The sequence below is a fragment of the Schistocerca serialis genome, chromosome 7 (assembly GCF_023864345.2).
Source record: "Schistocerca serialis cubense isolate TAMUIC-IGC-003099 chromosome 7, iqSchSeri2.2, whole genome shotgun sequence".
Taxonomy (NCBI): Eukaryota; Metazoa; Arthropoda; class Insecta; order Orthoptera; family Acrididae; genus Schistocerca; species Schistocerca serialis.
This window is the reverse complement of record NC_064644.1, coordinates 587422866-587442484: the sequence shown is the minus strand read 5'-3', so window position 1 is coordinate 587442484 and position 19619 is coordinate 587422866.

Sequence of the window (19619 nt, the reverse complement as noted above, 5' to 3'; positions counted from 1 at the left end):
CTCAAACCCTCGTATTGACAATGGAACAAAGAAATTGCGTCGCGATTCAATTCTACAGTCTCTATCGACTTGTCTAAAAGTGACTAACGTGGCTATGACTATTGTACAGATGTTTCCCTGGGAGTCAGGCTGCAGGTTACCGATGCAACAGTGACAATTAACTGTATCCCTCAAACCCTAGTATTTACAATGGAACAAAGAAATTGCGTCGCGATTCAATTCTACAGTCTCTAACGACTTATCTAAAAGTGACTAATGTGGCTATGACTATTGTACAGACCTTACCCTGAGGGTCAGGCTGCAGGTTTCCGATGCACCAGTGACAATTTGCTGTATCCCTCAAACCCTCGTATTGACAATGGAGCAAAGAAATTGCATCTCGATTCAATTCTACAGTCTCTAACGAATTGTCTAAAAGTGACTAGCGTGGCTATGACTATTGTACAGACGTTCTCCTGAGAGTCATGGTGCAGCTTTCCGATGCACAAGTGACAATTTACTGTATACCTCAGATCCTCGTATTTACAATGGAACAAAGAAAGTTCATTGTGATTCTATTCTACGGTCTCTAGGGACTTGTCTAAAAGTGACCAACGTCTCTATGACTATTGTACTGACGTTACCCTGAGGGACATGTTGCAGGTTTCGGATGCACCAGTGACCATTTACTGTATCCTTCAAACGCTCGTATTGACAATGGAACAAAGAAATTGCGTCGCGATTCAATTCTGCAGTCTCTAACGACTTTTCTAAAAGTGACTAACGTGGCTATGACTATTGTACAGACGTTCCCCTGAGGGTCAGGCTGCAGGTTTCGGATGCACCAGTGACAATTTACTGTATCCCTCAAAGCCTCGTATTGACAATGGAACAAAGAAATTGCGTCGCGATTCAATTCTACAGTCTCTAACGACTTGTCTAAAAGTGACTTACATGGCTATGACTATTGTACAGACGTTCCCCTGAGGGTCAGGCTGCAGGTTTCGGATGCACCAGTGACAATTTACTGTATCCCTCAAACCCTCGTATTGACAATGGAAGAAAAAAATTGCGTCGTGATTCAACTCTACAGTCTCTAACGACTTGTCTAAAAGTGACTAACGTGGCTATGACTTCTGTACAGACGTTCCCCTGAGGGTCAGGCTGCAGGTTTAGGATGCACCAGTGACAATTTACTGTATCCCTCAAACACTTGTATTGACAATAGAACAAAGAAATTGCGTCGCGATTCAATTCTACATTCCCTAATGACTTGTCTAAAAGTGACTAACGTGGCTATGACTATTGTGTAGACGTTCCCCTGAGGGTCAGGCTGCAGGTTTTGGATGCACCAGTGACAATTAACTGTGTCCCTCAAACCCTCGTATTTACAATGGAACAAAGAAATTGCGTCTCGATTCAATTCTACAGTCTCTAGCGACTTTTCTAAAAGTGACTAACGTGGCTATGACTATTGTACAGACGTACCCCTGAGGGTCAGGCTGCAGGTTTCGGATGCACCAGTGACAATTTACAGTATCCCTCAAACCCTCGTATTGACAATGGAACAAAGAAATTGCGTCGTGATTCAATTCTACAGTCTCTAACGACTTGTCTAAAAGTGACTTACATGGTTATGACTATTGTACAGTCGTTCCCCTGAGGGTCAGGCTGCAGGTTTCGGATGCACCAGTGACAATTTACTGTATCCCTCAAACCCTCGTATTGACAATGGAAGAAAGAAATTGGGTCGTGATTCAACTCTACAGTCTCTAACGACTTGTCTAAAAGTGACTAACGTGGCTATGACTTCTGTACAGACGTTCCCCTGAGGGTCAGGCTGCAGGTTTAGGATGCACCAGTGACAATTTACTGTATCCGTCAAACACTCGTATTGACAATGGAACAAAGAAATTGCGTCGCGATTCAATTCTACAGTCCCTAATGACTTGTCTAAAAGTGACTAACGTGGCTATGACTATTGTGTAGACGTTCCCCTGAGGGTCAGGCTGCAGGTTTTGGATGCACCAGTGACAATTTACTGTATCCCTCAAACACTCGCATTGACAATGGAAGAAAGAAATTGCGTCGCGATTCAATTCTACAGTCTCTAACGACTTGTCTAAAAGTGACTAATGTGGCTATGAATATTGTACAGACGTTCCCCTGAGGGTCAGGGTGCAGGTTTCGGATGCACCAGTGACAATTTTCTGTATTCCTCAAACCCTTGTATTGACAATGGAACAAAGAAATTGCGTCGCGATACAATTCTACAGTCTCTAACGACTACTCTAAATGTGACTAACATTGCTATGACTATTGTACAGACGTACCCTTCAGGGTCAGGCTGCAGGGTTCGGATGCACCAGTGACAATTTACTATATCCCCCAAACCCTCGTATTGACAATGGAAGAAAGAAATTGCGTCGCGATTCAATTCTACAGTCTCTAACGTCTTGCCTAAAAGTGACTAACGTGGCTATGACTATTGTACAGATCTTACCCTGAGGGTCAATCTGCAGGTTTCGGATGCACCAGTGACAATATACTGTATCCCTCAAACCCTCGTATTGACAATGGAACAAAACAATTGCGTCACGATTCTATTCTACAGTCTCTAACGACTTGTGTAAAAGTGACTAACCTGGCTATGCCTATTGTACAGACGTTCCCCTGAGGGTCAGGCTGCAGGTTTCGGATGCACCAGTGACAATTTTTCTGTATCCCTCAAACGCTCGTATTGACAATGGAACAAAGAAATTGCGTCGCGATTCAATTCTACAGTCTCTAACGTATTTTCTAAAAGAGACTAACGTGGCTATGACAATTGTACAGACGTTCCCCTGAGGGTCAGGCTTCAGGTTTAGGATGCACCAGTGACATTTTACTGTATCCCTCAAACCCTCGTATTGACAATGGAACAAAGAAATTGCGTCGCGATTCAATTCTACAGTCTCTATTGACTTGTCTAAAAGTGACTAACGTGGCTATGACTATTGTACAGATGTTTCCCTGGGAGTCAGGCTGCAGGTTACCGATGCAACAGTGACAATTAACTGTATCCCTCAAACCCTAGTATTTACAATGGAACAAAAAAATTGCGTCGCGATTCAATTCTACAGTCTCTAACGACTTATCTAAAAGTGACTAACGTGGCTATGACTATTGTACAGACCTTACCCTGAGGGTCAGGCTGCAGGTTTCGGATGCACCAGTGACAATTTACTGTATCCCTCAAACCCTCGTATTGACAATGGAACAAAGAAATTGCGTCACGATTCTATTCTACAGTTTCTAACGACTTGTGTAAAAGTGACTAACCTGGCTATGACTATTGTACAGACGTTTCCCTGAGGGTCAGACTGCAGGTTTCCGATGCACCAGTGACAATTTACTGTAGCCCTCAAACCCTCGTATTGACAATAGAACAAAGAAATTGCATCGCGATTCAATTCTACAGTCTCTAACGACTTGTCAAAAAGTGACTAGCGTTGCTATGACTATTGTACAGACGTTCTCCTGAGAGTCACGCTGCAGCTTTCCGATGCACCAGTGACAAGTAGCTGTGTCCCTCAGATCCTCGAATTTACAATGGAACAAAGAAAGTTCATTGCGATTCTATTCTACAGTCTCTAGGGACTTGTCTAAAAGTGACTAACGTGGATATGACTATTGTACTGACGTTCCCCTGAGGGTCAGGCTGCAGGTTTCGGATGCACCAGTGACAATTTACTGTATCCCTCAAACGCTCGTATTGACAATGGAACAAGGAAATTGCGTCGCAATTCAATTCTACAGTCTCTAACGACTTTTCTAAAAGTGACTAACGTGGCAATGACTATTGTACAGACGTTCCCCTGAGGGCCAGGCTGCAGGTTTCGGATGCACCAGTGACGATTTACTGTATCCCTCAAACCCTCGCATTGACAATGGAACAAAGAAATTGCGTCGCGATTCAATTCTACAGTCTCTAACGACTTGTCTATAAGTGACTAACGTGGCTATGACTATTGTACAGACGTTCCCCTGAGGGTCAGGCTGCAGGTTTCGGATGCACCAGTGACAATTTACTGTATCCCTCAAACCCTCGTATTGACAATGGAACAAAGAAATTGCGTCACGAATCAAATCAACAGTCTCTAACGACTTTTCTAAATGTGACTAAGGTGGCTATGACTATTGTACAGACGATCCCCTGAGGGTCAGGCTGCAGGTTTCGGATGCACCAGTGACAATTTACTGTATCCCTCAAACCCTCGTATTGACAATGGAACAAAGAAATTGCATCGCGATTCAATTCTACAGTCTCTAACGACTCGTCTAAAAGTAACTAACGTGGCTATGACTATTGTACAGATGTCCCCGTGATGGTCAGGCTGCAGGTTTCGGATGCACCAGTGACAATTTACTGTATCCCTCAAACCCTCGTATTGACAATGGAACAAAGAAATTGCGTGGCGATTCTATTCTACAGTCTCTAACGACTTGTGTAAAAGTGACTAACCTGGCTATGACTATTGTACAGTCGTTCCCCTGAGGGTCAGACTGCAGGTTTCCGATGCACCAGTGACAATTTACTGTATCCCTCAAACGCTCGTATTGACAATGGAACAAAGAAATTGCGTCGCGATTCACTTCTACAGTCTCTAACGACTTGTCTAAAAGTGACTAACGTAGCTATGACTATTGTACATTTGTTCCCCTGAGAGTCATGCTGCTGGTTACCGATGCACCAGTGACAATTAACTGTATCCCTCAAACCCTCGTATGTTCAATGGAACAAAGAAATTGCGTCGCGATTCAATTCTACAGTCTCTAACGACTTTTCTAAAAGAGACTAACGTGGCTATGACTATTGTACAGACGAACGCTTGAGGGTCAGGCTGCAGGTTTCGGATCCACCAGTGACAATTTACTATATCCCCCAAACCCTCGTATTGACAATGGAAGAAAGAAATTGCGTCGCGATTCAATTCTACAGTCTCTAACGGCTTGCCTAAAAGTGACTAACGTGGCTATGACTATTGTGCAGATCTTACCCTGAGGGTCAGGCTGCTGGTTTCGGATGCACCAGTGACAATATACTGTTCCCTCAAATCCTCGTATTGACAATGGAACAAAGAAATTGCGTCACGATTCTATTCTACAGTCTCTAACGACTTGTGAAAATTGACTAACCTGGCTATGACTATTGTACAGACGTTCACCTGAGGGTGAGACTGCAGGTTTCCGATGCACCAGTGACAATTTACTGTATCTTTCAAACCCTCGTATTGACAATGGAACATAGAAATTGCGTCGCGATTCAATTCTACAGTCTCTAACGACTTTTCTAAAAGAGACTAACGTGGCTATGACTATTGTACAGACGTTCCCCTGAGGGTCAGGCTGCAGGTTTCGGATGCACCAGTGACAATTTACTGTATCCCTCAAACCCTCGTATTGACAATGGAACAAAGAAATTTAATCGCGATTCAATTCTACAGTCTCTGACGACTTGTCTAAAAGTGACTAGCGTGGCTATGACTATTGTACAGACGTTCTCCTGAGAGTCATGCTGCAGCTTTCCGATGCACAAGTGACAATTTACTGTATACCTCAGATCCTCGCATTTACAATGGAACAAAGAAAGTTCATTGCGATTCTATTCTACAGTCTCTAGGGACTTGTCTAAAAGTGACTAACGTGGCTATGACTATTGTACTGACGTTCCCCTGAGGGTCAGGTTGCAGGTTTCGGATGCACCAGTGACGATTTACTGTATCCATCAAACGCTGATATTGACAATGGAACAAAGAAATTGCGTCGCGATTCAATTCTGCAGTCTCTAACGACTTGTCTAAAAGTGACCAACGTGGCTATGACTATTGTACAGACGTTCCCCAGAGGGTCCGGCTGCAGGTTTCGGATGCACCAGTGACAATTTACTGTATCCCTCAAACCATTGTATTGGCAATGGAACAAAGAAATTGCGTCGCGATTCAATTCTACAGTCTCTAACGACATGTCTAAAGGTGACTAACGTGGCTATGACTATTGTACAGACGTTCCCCTGAGGGTCAGGCTGCAGGTTTCGGATGCACCAGTGACAATTTACTGTATCCCTCAAACGCTAATATTGACAATGGAACAAAGAAATTGCGTCGCGATTCAATTCTACAGTCTCTAACGTCTTTTCTAAAAGAGACTAACGTGGCTATGACTAATGTAAAGACGTTCCCTTGAGGGTCAGGCTGCAGGTTTCCCATGCACCAGTGACAATTTGCTGTATCCCTCAAACCCTCGTATTGACAATGGAACAAAGAAATTGCATCGCGATTCAATTCTACAGTTTCTAACGACTTGTCTAAAAGTGACTAGCGTGGCTATGACTATTGTCCAGACGTTCTCCTGAGAGTCATGCTACAGCTTTCCGATGCACAAGTGACAATTTACTGTATACCTCAGATCCTCGTATTTACAATGGAACAAAGAAAGTTCATTGCGATTCTATTCTACAGTCTCTAGGGACTTGTCTTAAAGTGACTAACGTCTCTGTGACTATTGTACTGACGTTCCCCTGAGGGTCAGGTTGCAGGTTTCGGATGCACCAGTGACCATTTACTGTATCCTTCAAACGCTCGTATTGACAATGGAACAAGCAAATTGCGTCGCGATTCAATTCTGCAGTCTCTAACGACTTGACTAAAAGTGACTAACGTGGCTATGACTATTGTACAGACGTTCCCCTGAGGGTCAGGCTGCAGGTTTCGGATGCACCAGTGACAATTTACTGTATCCCTCAAACCCTCGTATTGACAATGGAACAAAGAAATTGCGTCGCGATTCAATTCTACAGTCTCTAACGACTTGTCCAAAAGTGATAAACGTGGCTATGACTATTGTACAGACGTTCCCCTGAGGGTCAGGCAGCAGGTTTCGGATGCACCAGTGACAATTTACTGTATCCCTCAAACGATCATATTGACAATGGAACAAAGAAATTGCGTCGCGATTGAATTCTACAGTCTCTAACGTCTTTTCTAAAAGAGACTAACGTGGCTATGACTATTGTACAGACGTTCCCCTGAGGGTCAGGCTGCAGGTTTAGGATGCACCAGTGACAATTTACTGTATCCCTCAAACCCTCGTATTGACAATAGAACAAAGAAATTGCATCGCGATTCAAATCTACAGTCTCTAACGACTTGTCTGAAAGTGACTAGCGTGGCTATGACTATTGTACAGACGTTCTCCTGAGAGTCACGCTACAGCTTTCCGATGCACCAGCGACAATTTACTGTATTCCTCAGATCCTCGTATTTACAATGGAACAAAGAATGTTCATTGCGATTCTATTATGCAGTCTCTAGGGACTTCTCTAAAAGTGACTAACTTGGCTATGACTATTGTACTGACGTTCCCCTGAGGGTCAGGTTGCAGGTTTCGGATGCAGCAGTGACAATTTACTGTATCCCTCAAACGCTCGTATTGACAATGGAACAAAGAAATTGCGTCGCGATTCAATTCTACAGTCTCTAACGACTTTTATTAGAGTGACTAACGTGGCTATGACTATTGTACAGACGTTCCCCTGAGGGTCAGGCTGCAGGTTTCCGATGCACCAGTGAAAATTTGCTGTATCCCTGAAACCCTCTAGTGGCAATGGAACGAAGAAAAATCGTAGCGATTCAAATCTACTCTCCCTAGGCGACGTATCTGAAAGTGACTAACGTGGCTACGGCTATTGTTCAGATAATCCCCTGAGAGTCAGGCTGCACGTTTCGGATGCACCAGTGACAATTTACTGTAACCCTCAAACCCTGGTATTGGCAATGGAACAAAGAAATTGCGTCGCGATTCAATTCTACAGTCTCTAACGACTTGTCTAAAAGTGACCAACGTCGCTATGACTATTGTACAGACGTTCCCCTGAGGGTCAGGCTGCAGGTATCGGATGCACCAGTGACAATTTTCTGTATCCCTCAAACCCTTGTATTGACAATGGAACAAAGAAATTGCGTCGCAATTCAATTCTACTGTCTCTAATGACTTGTCTAAAGGTGACTAACGTAGCTATGACTATTGTACAGACGTTCCCCTGAGGGTCAGGCTGCAGGTATCGGATGCACCAGTGAAAATTTTCTGTATCTCTCAAACCCTCGTATTGACAATGGAACAAAGAAATTGCGACGCGATTCAATTCTACAGTCTCTAATGACTTGTCTAAAACTGACTAACGTAGTTATGACTATTGTACAGACGTTCCGCTGAGGGTCAGGCTGCAGGTATCGGATGCACCAGTGACAATTTACTGTATACCTCAAACCCTCATATTGACAATGTAAAACAAAGAAATTGCTTCGCGATTCAATTCTACAGTCTCTATCGACTTCTCTAAAAGTGACCAACGTGGCTATGACTATTGTACAGACGTCCCCCTGAGAGTCTGGCTGCAGGTTTCCGATGCACCAGTGAAAATTTGCTGTATTCCTGAAACCCTGTAATGGGAATGGAACGAAGAAAAATCGTAGCGATTCAAATCTACTCTCCCTAGGCGACGTATCTGAAAGTGACTAACGTGGCTACGGCTATTGTTCAGATGTTCCCCTGAGAGTCAGGCTGCAGGTTTCGGATGCACCAGTGACAATTTACTGTATCCCTCCAACCCTCGTATTGGCAATGGATCAAAGAAATTGCGTCGCGATTCATTTCTACAGTCTCTAACGTCTTGTCTAAAAGTGACTAACATGACTATGACTATTGTACAGACGTTCCCCTGAGGGTCAGGCTGCAGGTTTCGGATGCACCAGTGACAATTTACCGTATCCCTCAAACCCTCGTATTGACAATGGAACTAAGAAATTGCGTCGAGTTCAATTCTACAGTCTCTATCGACTTGTCTAAAAGTGACTAACGTGGCTATGACTATTGTACAGACGTTCCCCAGAGGATCAGGCTGCAGGTTTCGGATGGACCAGTGACAATTTACTGAACCCCTCAAACGCTCGTACAGACAATGGAACAAAGAAATTGCGTCACGATTCAATTCTACAGACTCTAACGTCTTTTCTAAAAGAGACTAACGTGGCTATGACTATTGTACAGACGTTCCCCTGAGGGTCAGGCTGCAGGTTTCGGATGCACCAGTGTCAATTTACTTTATCCCTCAGATCCTCGTATTTACAATGGAACAAAGAAAGTTCATTGCGATTTTATTATACAGTCTCTAGGGACTTGTCTGAAAGTGACTAACTTGGCTATGACTATTGTACTGACGTTCCCCTGAGGGTCAGGTTGCAGGTTTCGGATGCAGCAGTGACAATTTACTGTATCCCTCAAACGCTCGTAATGACATTGGAACAATGAAATTGCGTCGCGATTCAATTCTACACTCTCTAACGACTTTTCTAAAAGTGACTAACGTGGCAATGACTATTGTAAAACGTTCCCCTGAGGGTCAGGCTGCAGGTTTCGGATGCACCAGTGACAATTTACTGTATCCCTCAACCCCTCGTATTGACAATGGAACAAAGAAATTGCGTCGCGATTCAATTCTTCAGTCTCTAACGACTTTTCTAAGAATGACTAACGTGGCTATGACTATTGTAATGACGTTCCCCTGAGGGTCAGGCTGCAGGTTTGGATGCACCAGTGACAATTTACTGTATCCCTCAAAACCTCGTATTGACAATGGAACAAACAAATTGCGTCGCGATTCAATTCTATAGTCCCTAACGATTTGTCTAAAAGTGACTAACATGGCTATGACTATTGTACAGACGTTCCCCTGAGGGTCAGGCTGCAGGTTTCGGATGCACCAGTGACAATTTACTGTATCCCTCAAAACCTCGTATTGACAATGGAACAAAGAAATTGCGTCGCGATTCAATTCTACAGTCTCTAATGACTTGTCTAAAAGTGACTAACGTAGCTATGACTATTGTACAGACGTTCCCCTGAGGGTCAGGCTGCAGGTATCGGATGCAGCAGTGACAATTTTCTGTATCCCTCAAACCCTTGTACTGACAATGGAACAAAGAAATTGCATCGCAATTCAATTCTACAGTCTCTAATGCCTTCTCTAAAAGAGACAAACGTAGCTATGACTATTGTACAGACGTTCCCCAGAAGGTCAGGCTGCAGGTTTCGGATGGACCAGTGACAATTTACCGTATCCCTCAAACCGTCGTATTGATAATGGAAGAAAGGAATTGCGTCGCAATTCAGTTCTACAGTCTCTAACGACTTGTCTAAAAGTGACCAACGTGGCTATGACTATAGTACAGACGTTCGCCAGAGGGTCAGGCTGCAGGTTTCGGATGGACCAGTGACAATTTTCTGTATCCCTCAAACCCTCGTATTGACAATGGAACAAAGATATTGCGACGCGATTCAATTCTACAGTCCCTAACGACTTGTCTAAAAGTGACTAACGTGGCTATGACTATTGTACAGACGTTCCCCAGAGGGTCAGGCTGCAGGTTCGGATGGACCAGTGACAATTTACTGTATCCCTCAAACCGTCGTATTGACAATGGAACAAAGAAATTGCGTCGCAATTCAATTCCACAGTCTCTAACGACTTGTCTAAAAGTGACCAACGTGGCTATGACTATTGTACAGACGTTCCCCTGAGAGTCAGGCTGCAGGTTTCCGATGCACCAGTGAAAATTTGCTGTATCCCTGAAACCCTCTAGTGGCAATGGAACGAAGAAAAATCATAGCGATTCAAATCTACTCTCCCTAGGCGACAATTCTGAAAGAGACTAACGTGGCTATAGCTATTGTTCAGATGTTTCCTTGAGAGTCAGCCTGCAGGTTTCGGATGCACCAGTGACAATTTACTGTATCCCTCAAACTCTCGTATTAGCAATGGAACAAAGAAATTGCGTCACGATTCGATTCTACGGTCTCTAACGACTTGTCTATAAGTGACTAACTTGGCTATGACTATTGTATAAACGTTCCGCTGAGTGTCAGGCTGCAGGTTTCGGATGCACCAGTGACAATTTACTGTATCCCTCAAACCCTCGTATTGGCAATGGAACAAAGAAATTGGTCGCGATTCAATTATACAGTCTCCAACGACTTGTCTAAAAGTGACCAACGTGGCTATGACTATTGTACTGACGTTCCCCTGAGAGTCAGGCTGCAGCTTTCCGATGCACCAGTGACAATTTACTGTATCCCTCAGATCCTCGTATTTTCAATGGAACAAAGAAAGTTCATTGCGATTCTATTCTACAATCTCTAGGGTCTTGCCTAAAAGTGACTAACGTGGCTATGACTATTGTACATACGTTCCCCTGAGAGTCAGGCTGAAGGTTTCCGATGCACCAGTGAAAATTTGCTGTATCCCTGAAACCCTCTAGTGGCAATGGAACGAAGAAAATTCGTAGCGATTCAAATCTACAGTCCCTAGGCGACGTTTCTGAAAGTGACTAACGTGGCTACCGCTATTGTTCAGATGTTCCCCTGAGAGTCAGGCTGCAGGTTTACGATGCACCAGTGACAATTTACTGTATCCCTCAAACCCTCGTATTGGCAATGGAACAAAGAAATTGCGTCACGATTCAATTCTACAGTCTCTAACGACTTGTCTATAAGTGACAAACTTGGCTATGACTATTGTATAGACGTTCCGCTGTGGGTCAGGCTGCAGGTTTCGGATGCACCAGTGACAATTTACTGTATCCCTCAAACACTCGTATTGACAATGGAGCAAAGAAATTGCGTCGCGATTCAATTCTACAGTCTCTAACGTCTTGTCTAAAAGTGACTAACATGGCTATGACTATTGTACAGACGTTCCCCTGAGGGTCAGGCTGCAGGTTTCGGATGCACCAGTGACAATTTACTGTATCCCTCAAACCCTCGTATTGACAATGGAACAAAGAAATTGCGTCGCAATTCAATTCTACAGTCTCTAACGACTTGTCTAAAAGTGACCAACGTGGCTATGACTATTGTACAGACGTTCCCCTGAGAGTCAGGCTGCAGGTTTCCGATGCACCAGTGAAAATTTGCTGTATCCCTGAAACCCTCTAGTGGCAATGGAACGAAGAAAAATCGTAGCGATTCAAATCTACTCTCCCTAGGCGACGTTTCTGAAAGTGACTAACGTGGCTACGGCTATTGTTCAGATGTTCCCCTGAGAGTCAGGCTGCAGGTTTCGGATGCACCAGTGACAATTTACTGTATCCCTCAAACCCTCGTATTGGCAATGGAACAAAGAAATTGCGTCACGATTCAATTCTACAGTCTCTAATGACTTGTCTATAAGTGACTAACTTGGCTATGACTATTGTATAGACGTTCCGCTGAGGGTCAGGCAGCAGGTTTCGGATGCACCAGTGACAATTTACTGTATCCCTCAAACCCTCGTATTGGCAATGGAGCAAAGAAATTGCGTCGCGATTAAATTCTACAGTCTCTAACGTCTTGTCTAAAAGTGATTAACATGGCTATGACTATTGTACAGATGTTCCCCTGAGGGTCAGGCTGCAGGTTTCGGATGCACCAGTGACAATTTACTGTATCCCTCAAACCCTCGTATTGACAATGGAACAAAGAAATTGCGTCGAGATTCAATTCTACAGTCTTTTATGACTTGTCTAAAAGTGACTAACGTAGCTATGACTATTGTACAGACCTTCCCCTGAGGGTCAGGCTGCAGGTATCGGATGCACCAGTGACAATTTTCTGTATCCCTCAAACCCTCGTATTGACAATGGAACAAAGAAATTGCTTCGCGAATCAATTCTACAGTCTCTAATGACTTGTCTAAAAGTGACTAACGTAGCTATGACTATTGTACAGACGTTCCCCTGAGGGTCAGGCTGCAGGTTTCGGATGCACCAGTGACGATTTACTATATACCTCAAACCCTCGTATTGGCAATGGAACAAAGAAATTGCGTCGCGATTCAATTCTACATTCGCTAACGACTTGTCTAAAAGTGACCACCGTGGCTATGACTATTGTACAGACGTTCCCCTGAGAGTCAGGCTGCAGGTTTCCGATGCACCAGTGAAAATTTGCTGTATCCCTGAAACCCTCTAGTGGCAATGGAACGAAGAAAAATCGTAGCGATTCAAATCTACTCTCCCTAGGCGACGTTTCTGAAAGTGACTAACGTGGCTACGGCTATTGTTCAGATGTTCCCCTGAGAGTCAGGCTGCAGGTTTCGGATGCACCAGTGACAATTTACTGTATCCCTCAAACCCTCGTATTGGCAATGGAACAAAGAAATTGCGTCGCGATTCAATTCTACAGTCTCTAGCGACTTGTCTATAAGTGACTAACTTGGCTATGACCATTGTACTGACGTTCCCCTGAGACACAGGCTGCAGCTTTCCTATGCACCAGTGACAATTTGCTGTATCCCTCAGATCCTCGTATTTTCAATGGAACAAAGAAAGTTCATTGCGATTCTATTCTACAGTCTCTAGGGACTTGTCTAAAAGTGACTTACGTCGCTATGACTATTGTACAGACGTTCCCCTGAGAGTCAGGCTGCAGGTTTCCGATGCACCAGTGAAAATTTGCTGTATCCCTGAAACCCTCTAGTGGCAATGGATCGAAGAAAAATCGTAGCGATTGAAATCTACTCTCCCTAGGCGACGTTTCTGAAAGTGACTAACGTGGGTACGGCTATTGTTCAGATGTTCCCCTGTGAGTCAGGCTGCAGGTTTCGGATGCAGCTGTGACCATTTACTGTATCCCTCTAACCCTCGTATTGACAATGGAACATAAAAATTGCGTCGAGATTCAATTCTACAGTCTCTAACGTCTTGTCTAAAAGTGACTAACATGGCTATGACTATTGTACAGACGTTCCCCTGAGGGTCAGGCTGCAGGTTTCGGATGCATCAGTGACAATTTACTGTATTCCTCAAACCCTCGTATTGACAATGGAACAAAGAAATTGCGTCGAGATTCAATTCTACGGTCTCTTATGACTTGTCTAAAAGTGACTAACGTAGCTATGACTATTGTACAGACGTTCCCCTGAGGGTCAGGCTGCAGGTATCGGATGCACCAGTCACAATTTTCTGTATCCCTCAAACCCTTGTATTGACAATGGAACAAAGAAATTGCGTCGCAATTCAATTCTACAGTCTCTAATGACTTGTCTAAAAGTGACTAACATGGCTATGACTATTGTACAGACGTTCCCCTGAGGGTTAGGCTGCAGGTTTCAGATGCACCAGTGACAATTTACTGTATCCCTCAAACCCTCGTATCGACAATGGAACAAAAAAATTGTGTCGCGATTCAATTCTACAGTCTCTAACGACGTGTCTAAAAGTGACTAACGTGGCCATGACTATTGTACAGGTGTTCCCCTGGGGGTCAAGCTGCAGATTTCCGATGCACCAGTGATAATTTACTGTATCCCTCATACCTTCTAATGGCAAAGGAACAAAGAAAAAACGATGCGATTCAAATCTACAGTCACTAGGCGACTTTTCCCGTAGTGACTTACGTGGCTACGGCTATTGTTCGACGTTCCCCTGAGGTTCGGGCTACAGGTTTCGGATGCACCAGTGACAATTTACTGTATCCCTCAAACCGTCGTATTGACAATGGAACAAAGAAATTGCGTCGCAATTCAATTCTACAGTCTCTAACGACTTGTCTAAAAGTGACCAACGTGGCTATGACTATTGTACAGACGTTCCCTGAGAGTCAGGCTGCAGGTTTCCGATGCACCAGTGAAAGTTTACTGTATCCCTGAAACCCTCTGGTGGCAATGGAACGAAGAAAAATCGTAGCGATTCAAATCTACTCTCCCTAGGCGACGTTTCTGAAAGTGACTAACGTGGCTACGGCTATTGTTCAGATGTTCCGCTGAGAGTCAGGCTGCAGGTTTCGGATGCACCAGTGACAATTTACTGTATCTCTCAAACCCTCGTATTGGCAAAGGAACAAAGAAATTGGGTCGCGATTCAATTCTACAGTCTCTAACGACTTGTCTATAAGTGACTAACTTGGCTATGACTAATGTATAGACGTTCCGCTGAGGGTCACGCTGCAGGTTTCGGATGCACCAGTGACAATTTACTGTATCCCTCAAACCCTCGTATTGACAATGGAACAAAGAAATTGCGTCGCGATTCAATTCTACAGTCTCTAACGACTTGTCTAAAAGTGACCAACGTGGCTATGACTATTGTACAGACGTTCCCCTGTGAGTCAAGCTGCAGGTTTCCGATGCACCAGTGAAAATCTGCTGTATCCCTGAAACCCTCTAGTGGCAATGGAATGAAGAAAAATCGTAGCGATTCAAATCTACTCTCCCTAGGCGACGTTTCTGAAAGTGACTAACGTGGCTACGGCTATTGTTCAAATGTTCCCCCCCAGAGTCAGGCTGCAGGTTTTGGATGCACCAGTGACAATTTACTGTATCCCTCAAACCCTCGTATTGGCAATGGAACAAAGAAATTGCGTCGCCATTCAATTCTACAGTCTCTAACGACTTGTCTATAAGTGACTAACTTGGCTATGACTATTGTACAGACGTTCCCCTGAGAGTCAGGCTGCAGCTTTCCGATGCACCAGTGACAATTTACTGTATCCCTCAAACCCTCGTATTTTCAATGGAACAAAGAAATTGCGTCGCGATTCAATTCTACAGTCTCTAACGACTTGTCTAAAAGTGACCAACGTGGCTATGACTATTGTACAGACGTTCCCCTGAGAGTCAGGCTGCAGGTTTCCGATGCACCAGTGAAAATTTGATGTATCCCTGAAACCCTCTAGTGGCAATGGAACGAAGAAAAATCGTAGCGATTCAAATCTACTCTCCCTAGGCGACGTTTCGGAAAGTGACTAATGTGGCTACGGCTATTGTTCAGATGATACCCTGCGAGTCAGGCTGCAGATTTCGGATGCACCAGGGACAATTTACTGTATCCCTCAAACCCCCGTATTGGCAATGGAACAAAGAAATTGCGTCGCGTTTCAATTCTACAGTCTCTAACGACTTGTCTATAAGTGTCTAACGTGGCTATGACTATTGTATAGACGTTCCGCTGAGGGTCAGGCTGCAGGTTTCGGATGCACCAGTGACAATTTACTGTTCCCCTCAAACCCTCGTATTGGCAATGGAACAAAGAAATTGCGGCGCGATTCAATCCTACAGTCTCTAACGACTTGTCTAAAAGCGACCAACGTGGCTATAACTATTCTACAGACGTTCCCCTGAGAGTCAGGCTGCAGGTTTCCGATGCACCAGTGACAATTTACTGTATGCCTCAAACCCTCGTATTGGCAATGGAACAAAGAAATTGCGTCGCGATTCAATTCTACAGTCTCTAACGATTTGTCTATAAGTGACTAACTTGGCTATGACTATCGTACAGACGTTCCCCTGAGAGTCAGGCTGCAGCTTTCCGATGCACCAGTGACAATTTACTGTATCCCTCAGATCCTCGTATTTTCAATGGAACAAAGAAAGTTCATTGCGATTCTATTCTACAGTCTCTAGAGACTTGTCTAAAAGTGACTAACGTGGCTATGACTATTGTACAGACGTTCCCCTGAGAGTCAGGCTGCAGGTTTCCGATGCACGAGAGAAATTTTGCTGTATCCCTGAAACCCTCTAGTGGCAATGGAACGAAGAAAAATCGTAGCGATTCAAGTCTACTCTCCCTAGGCGACGTTTCTGAAAGTGACTAACATGGCTACGGCTATTGTTCAGATGTTCCCCTGAGAGTCAGGCTGCAGGTTTCGGATGCACCAGTGACAATTTACTGTATTCCTCAAACCCTCGTATTGGCAATGGAACAAAGAAATTGCGTCGCGATTCAATTATACAGTCTCTAACGTCTTGTCTAAAAGTGACTAACATGGCTATGACTATTGTACAGACGTTCCCCTGAGGGTCAGGCTGCAGGTTTCGGATGCACCAGTGACAATTTACTGTATCCCTCAAACCCTCGTATTGACAATGGAACAAAGAAATTGCGTCGAAATTCAATTCTACAGTCTCTTATTACTTGTCTAAAAGTGACTAACTTAGCTATGACTATTGTACAGACGTTCCCCTGAGGCTCAGGCTGCAGGTTTCCGATGCACCAGTGATAAATTACTGTATCCCTCAAACCCTCGAAATGGCAATGGAACAAAGAAAGTTCGACCCGATTCAAATCTACAGTCCCTAGGCGACATGTCTCGACGTTACTAACGTGACTATTGCTATTGTACAGACGTTTCCCTGAGAGTCAGGCTGCAGGTTTCCGAAGCACCGGTGACAATTTACTGTATCCCTCAAACCCTCGTAATGACAATGGACTAAAGAAAGTTCGTCGCAATTCAATTCTACAGTTTCTAGCGACTTGTCTCCAATTTACTAACGTGGCGACGGCTATTGTTCAGTCGTTCCCCAGATTGTCAGCGCTGCAGGATTCGCATGCACCAGTGACAATTTAATATATCCCTCAAACCCTCGTAATGACAAAGGAACAAAGAAAGTTCGTCGCGATTCAAATCTACAGTCACTAGGCGACTTGACTCCAAGTTACTAATGGGGATACGGCTATTGTTCAGATTTTCCCCTGAGAGTCAGGCTGCAGGTTTCGGATGCACCAGTGACAATTTACTATATCCCTCAAACCCTCGTAATAGCAATGGAACAAATATAGTTCGACGCGATTCAAATCTACAGTCCCAAGGCGACTTGTCTCCAAGTTACAAACGTGGCTATTCCTATTGCACAGACGTTCCCCTGAGGGTGAGGTTGCAGGATTCGGATGCCACAGTGACAATTTACTATATCCCTCAAACCCTCGCAATGGCAATGGAACAATGAAAATGCGTCGCGAGTCAATTTTACAGTCTCTAACGCCTTGTCTAAAAGAGACTAACGTGGCTATGACTTTTGTAGAGACGTTCCCCTGAGGGGTAGACTGCATGTTTCCGATGCACCAGTGATAATTTACTGTATCCCTCAAACCCTCTAATGGCAATGGAAGGAAGTAAAATCGTCGCGATTCAAATCTACAGTCCCTAGGCGACTTTTCTCTAAGTGACTAACGTGGCTACAGCTATTGTTCACACGTTCCCCAGAGGGTCAGGCTGCAGGTTTCGGATTCACCAGTGACAATTTACTGTATTCCTCAAACCCTCGCATTGGCAATGGAACAAAGAAATTCCGTCACGATTCAATTCTACAGCCTCTATCGACTTGTCTAAAAGTGACTAACGTGGCAATGACTATTGTACAGACGTTTCCCTGAGGGTGAGGCTGCAGGCTTCGGATGCACCAGTGACAATATACTGTATCCCTCAAACCATCGTATTGACAATGGAACAAAGAAATTGCGTCGCGATTCAATTCTACAGTCTCTAACGACTTGTCTAAAAGTGACTAAGGTGGCTAAGACTATTGTACAGACGTTCCCCTGAGGATCAGGCTGCAGGTTTCCGATGCACCAGTGATAATTTACTGTATCCCTCAAACCCTGTAATGCCAATGGAACGAAGGAAAATCGTCGCGATTCAAATCTACAGTCCCTAGGTGACTTTTCTTCAAGTGACTGACGTGGCTACGGCTATTGTTCAGACGTTCCCCTGGGTGTCAGGCTGCAGGTTTCGGATGCACCAGTGACATTTTACTGTATCCCTCAGACCCTCGTATTGACAATGGAACAAAGAAATTGCGTCGAGATTCAATTCTACAGTCTCTAACGACTTGTCTAAAAGTGACAAACGTGGCTATGACTATTGTACAGACGCTCCCCTGAGGGTGAGGATGCAGGCTTTGGATGCACCAGTGACAATATACTGTATCCCTCAAACCCTCGTATTGACCATGGATCAAAGAAACTGCGTCACGATTCTATTCTGCAGTCTCTAACGACTTGTCTAAAAGTGACTAACGTGGCTATGACTATTGTACTGACGTTCCCCGGACGGTCAGGCTGCAGGTTTCCCATGCACCAGTAATAATTTACAGTATCCCTCAATCCCTCGTAAATGCAATGGAACATGAAAGTTCGTCGCGATTCAAATCTACAGTCCCTAGACGACATGTCTCCAAGTTACTAACCTGGCTATTGCTATTGTACAGACGTCCCCTTGAGGGTCAGACTGCAGGTTTCGGATGCGCCAGTGACAATTTACTGTATCCCTCAAACCCTCATAAGGGCAATGGAACAAACAATGGTCGTCGCCATTCAATTCTACAGTTTCTAGCGACATGGCTCCAAGTTACTAATGTTTCTACGGCTATTGTACAGACGTTCCCCTGAGGGTCTGGCTGCTGGTTTCCGATGCACCACTGATAATTTACTGCATCCCTCAAACCCCCCTAATGGCAATGGAACAAAGAAAGTTCGACCCGATTCAAATCTACAGTCCCTAGGCGACATGTCTCCAAGTTACTAACGTGACTATTGCTATTGTACAGACGTTCCCCTAAGGGTCAGGCTGCAGGTTTCAGATGCACCAGTGACAATTTACTATATCCCTCAAACCCTCGTAATGGCAATGGAACAAAGAAAGTTCGACGGGATTCAAATCTACAGTCCCTAGGCGACTTGTCTCCAAGTTACTAACGTGACTATTCCTATTGTACAGACGTCCCCTTGAGGGTCAGGCTGGAGGTTTCGGATGCGCCTGTGACAATTTACTGTATCTCTCAAACCTTCGTA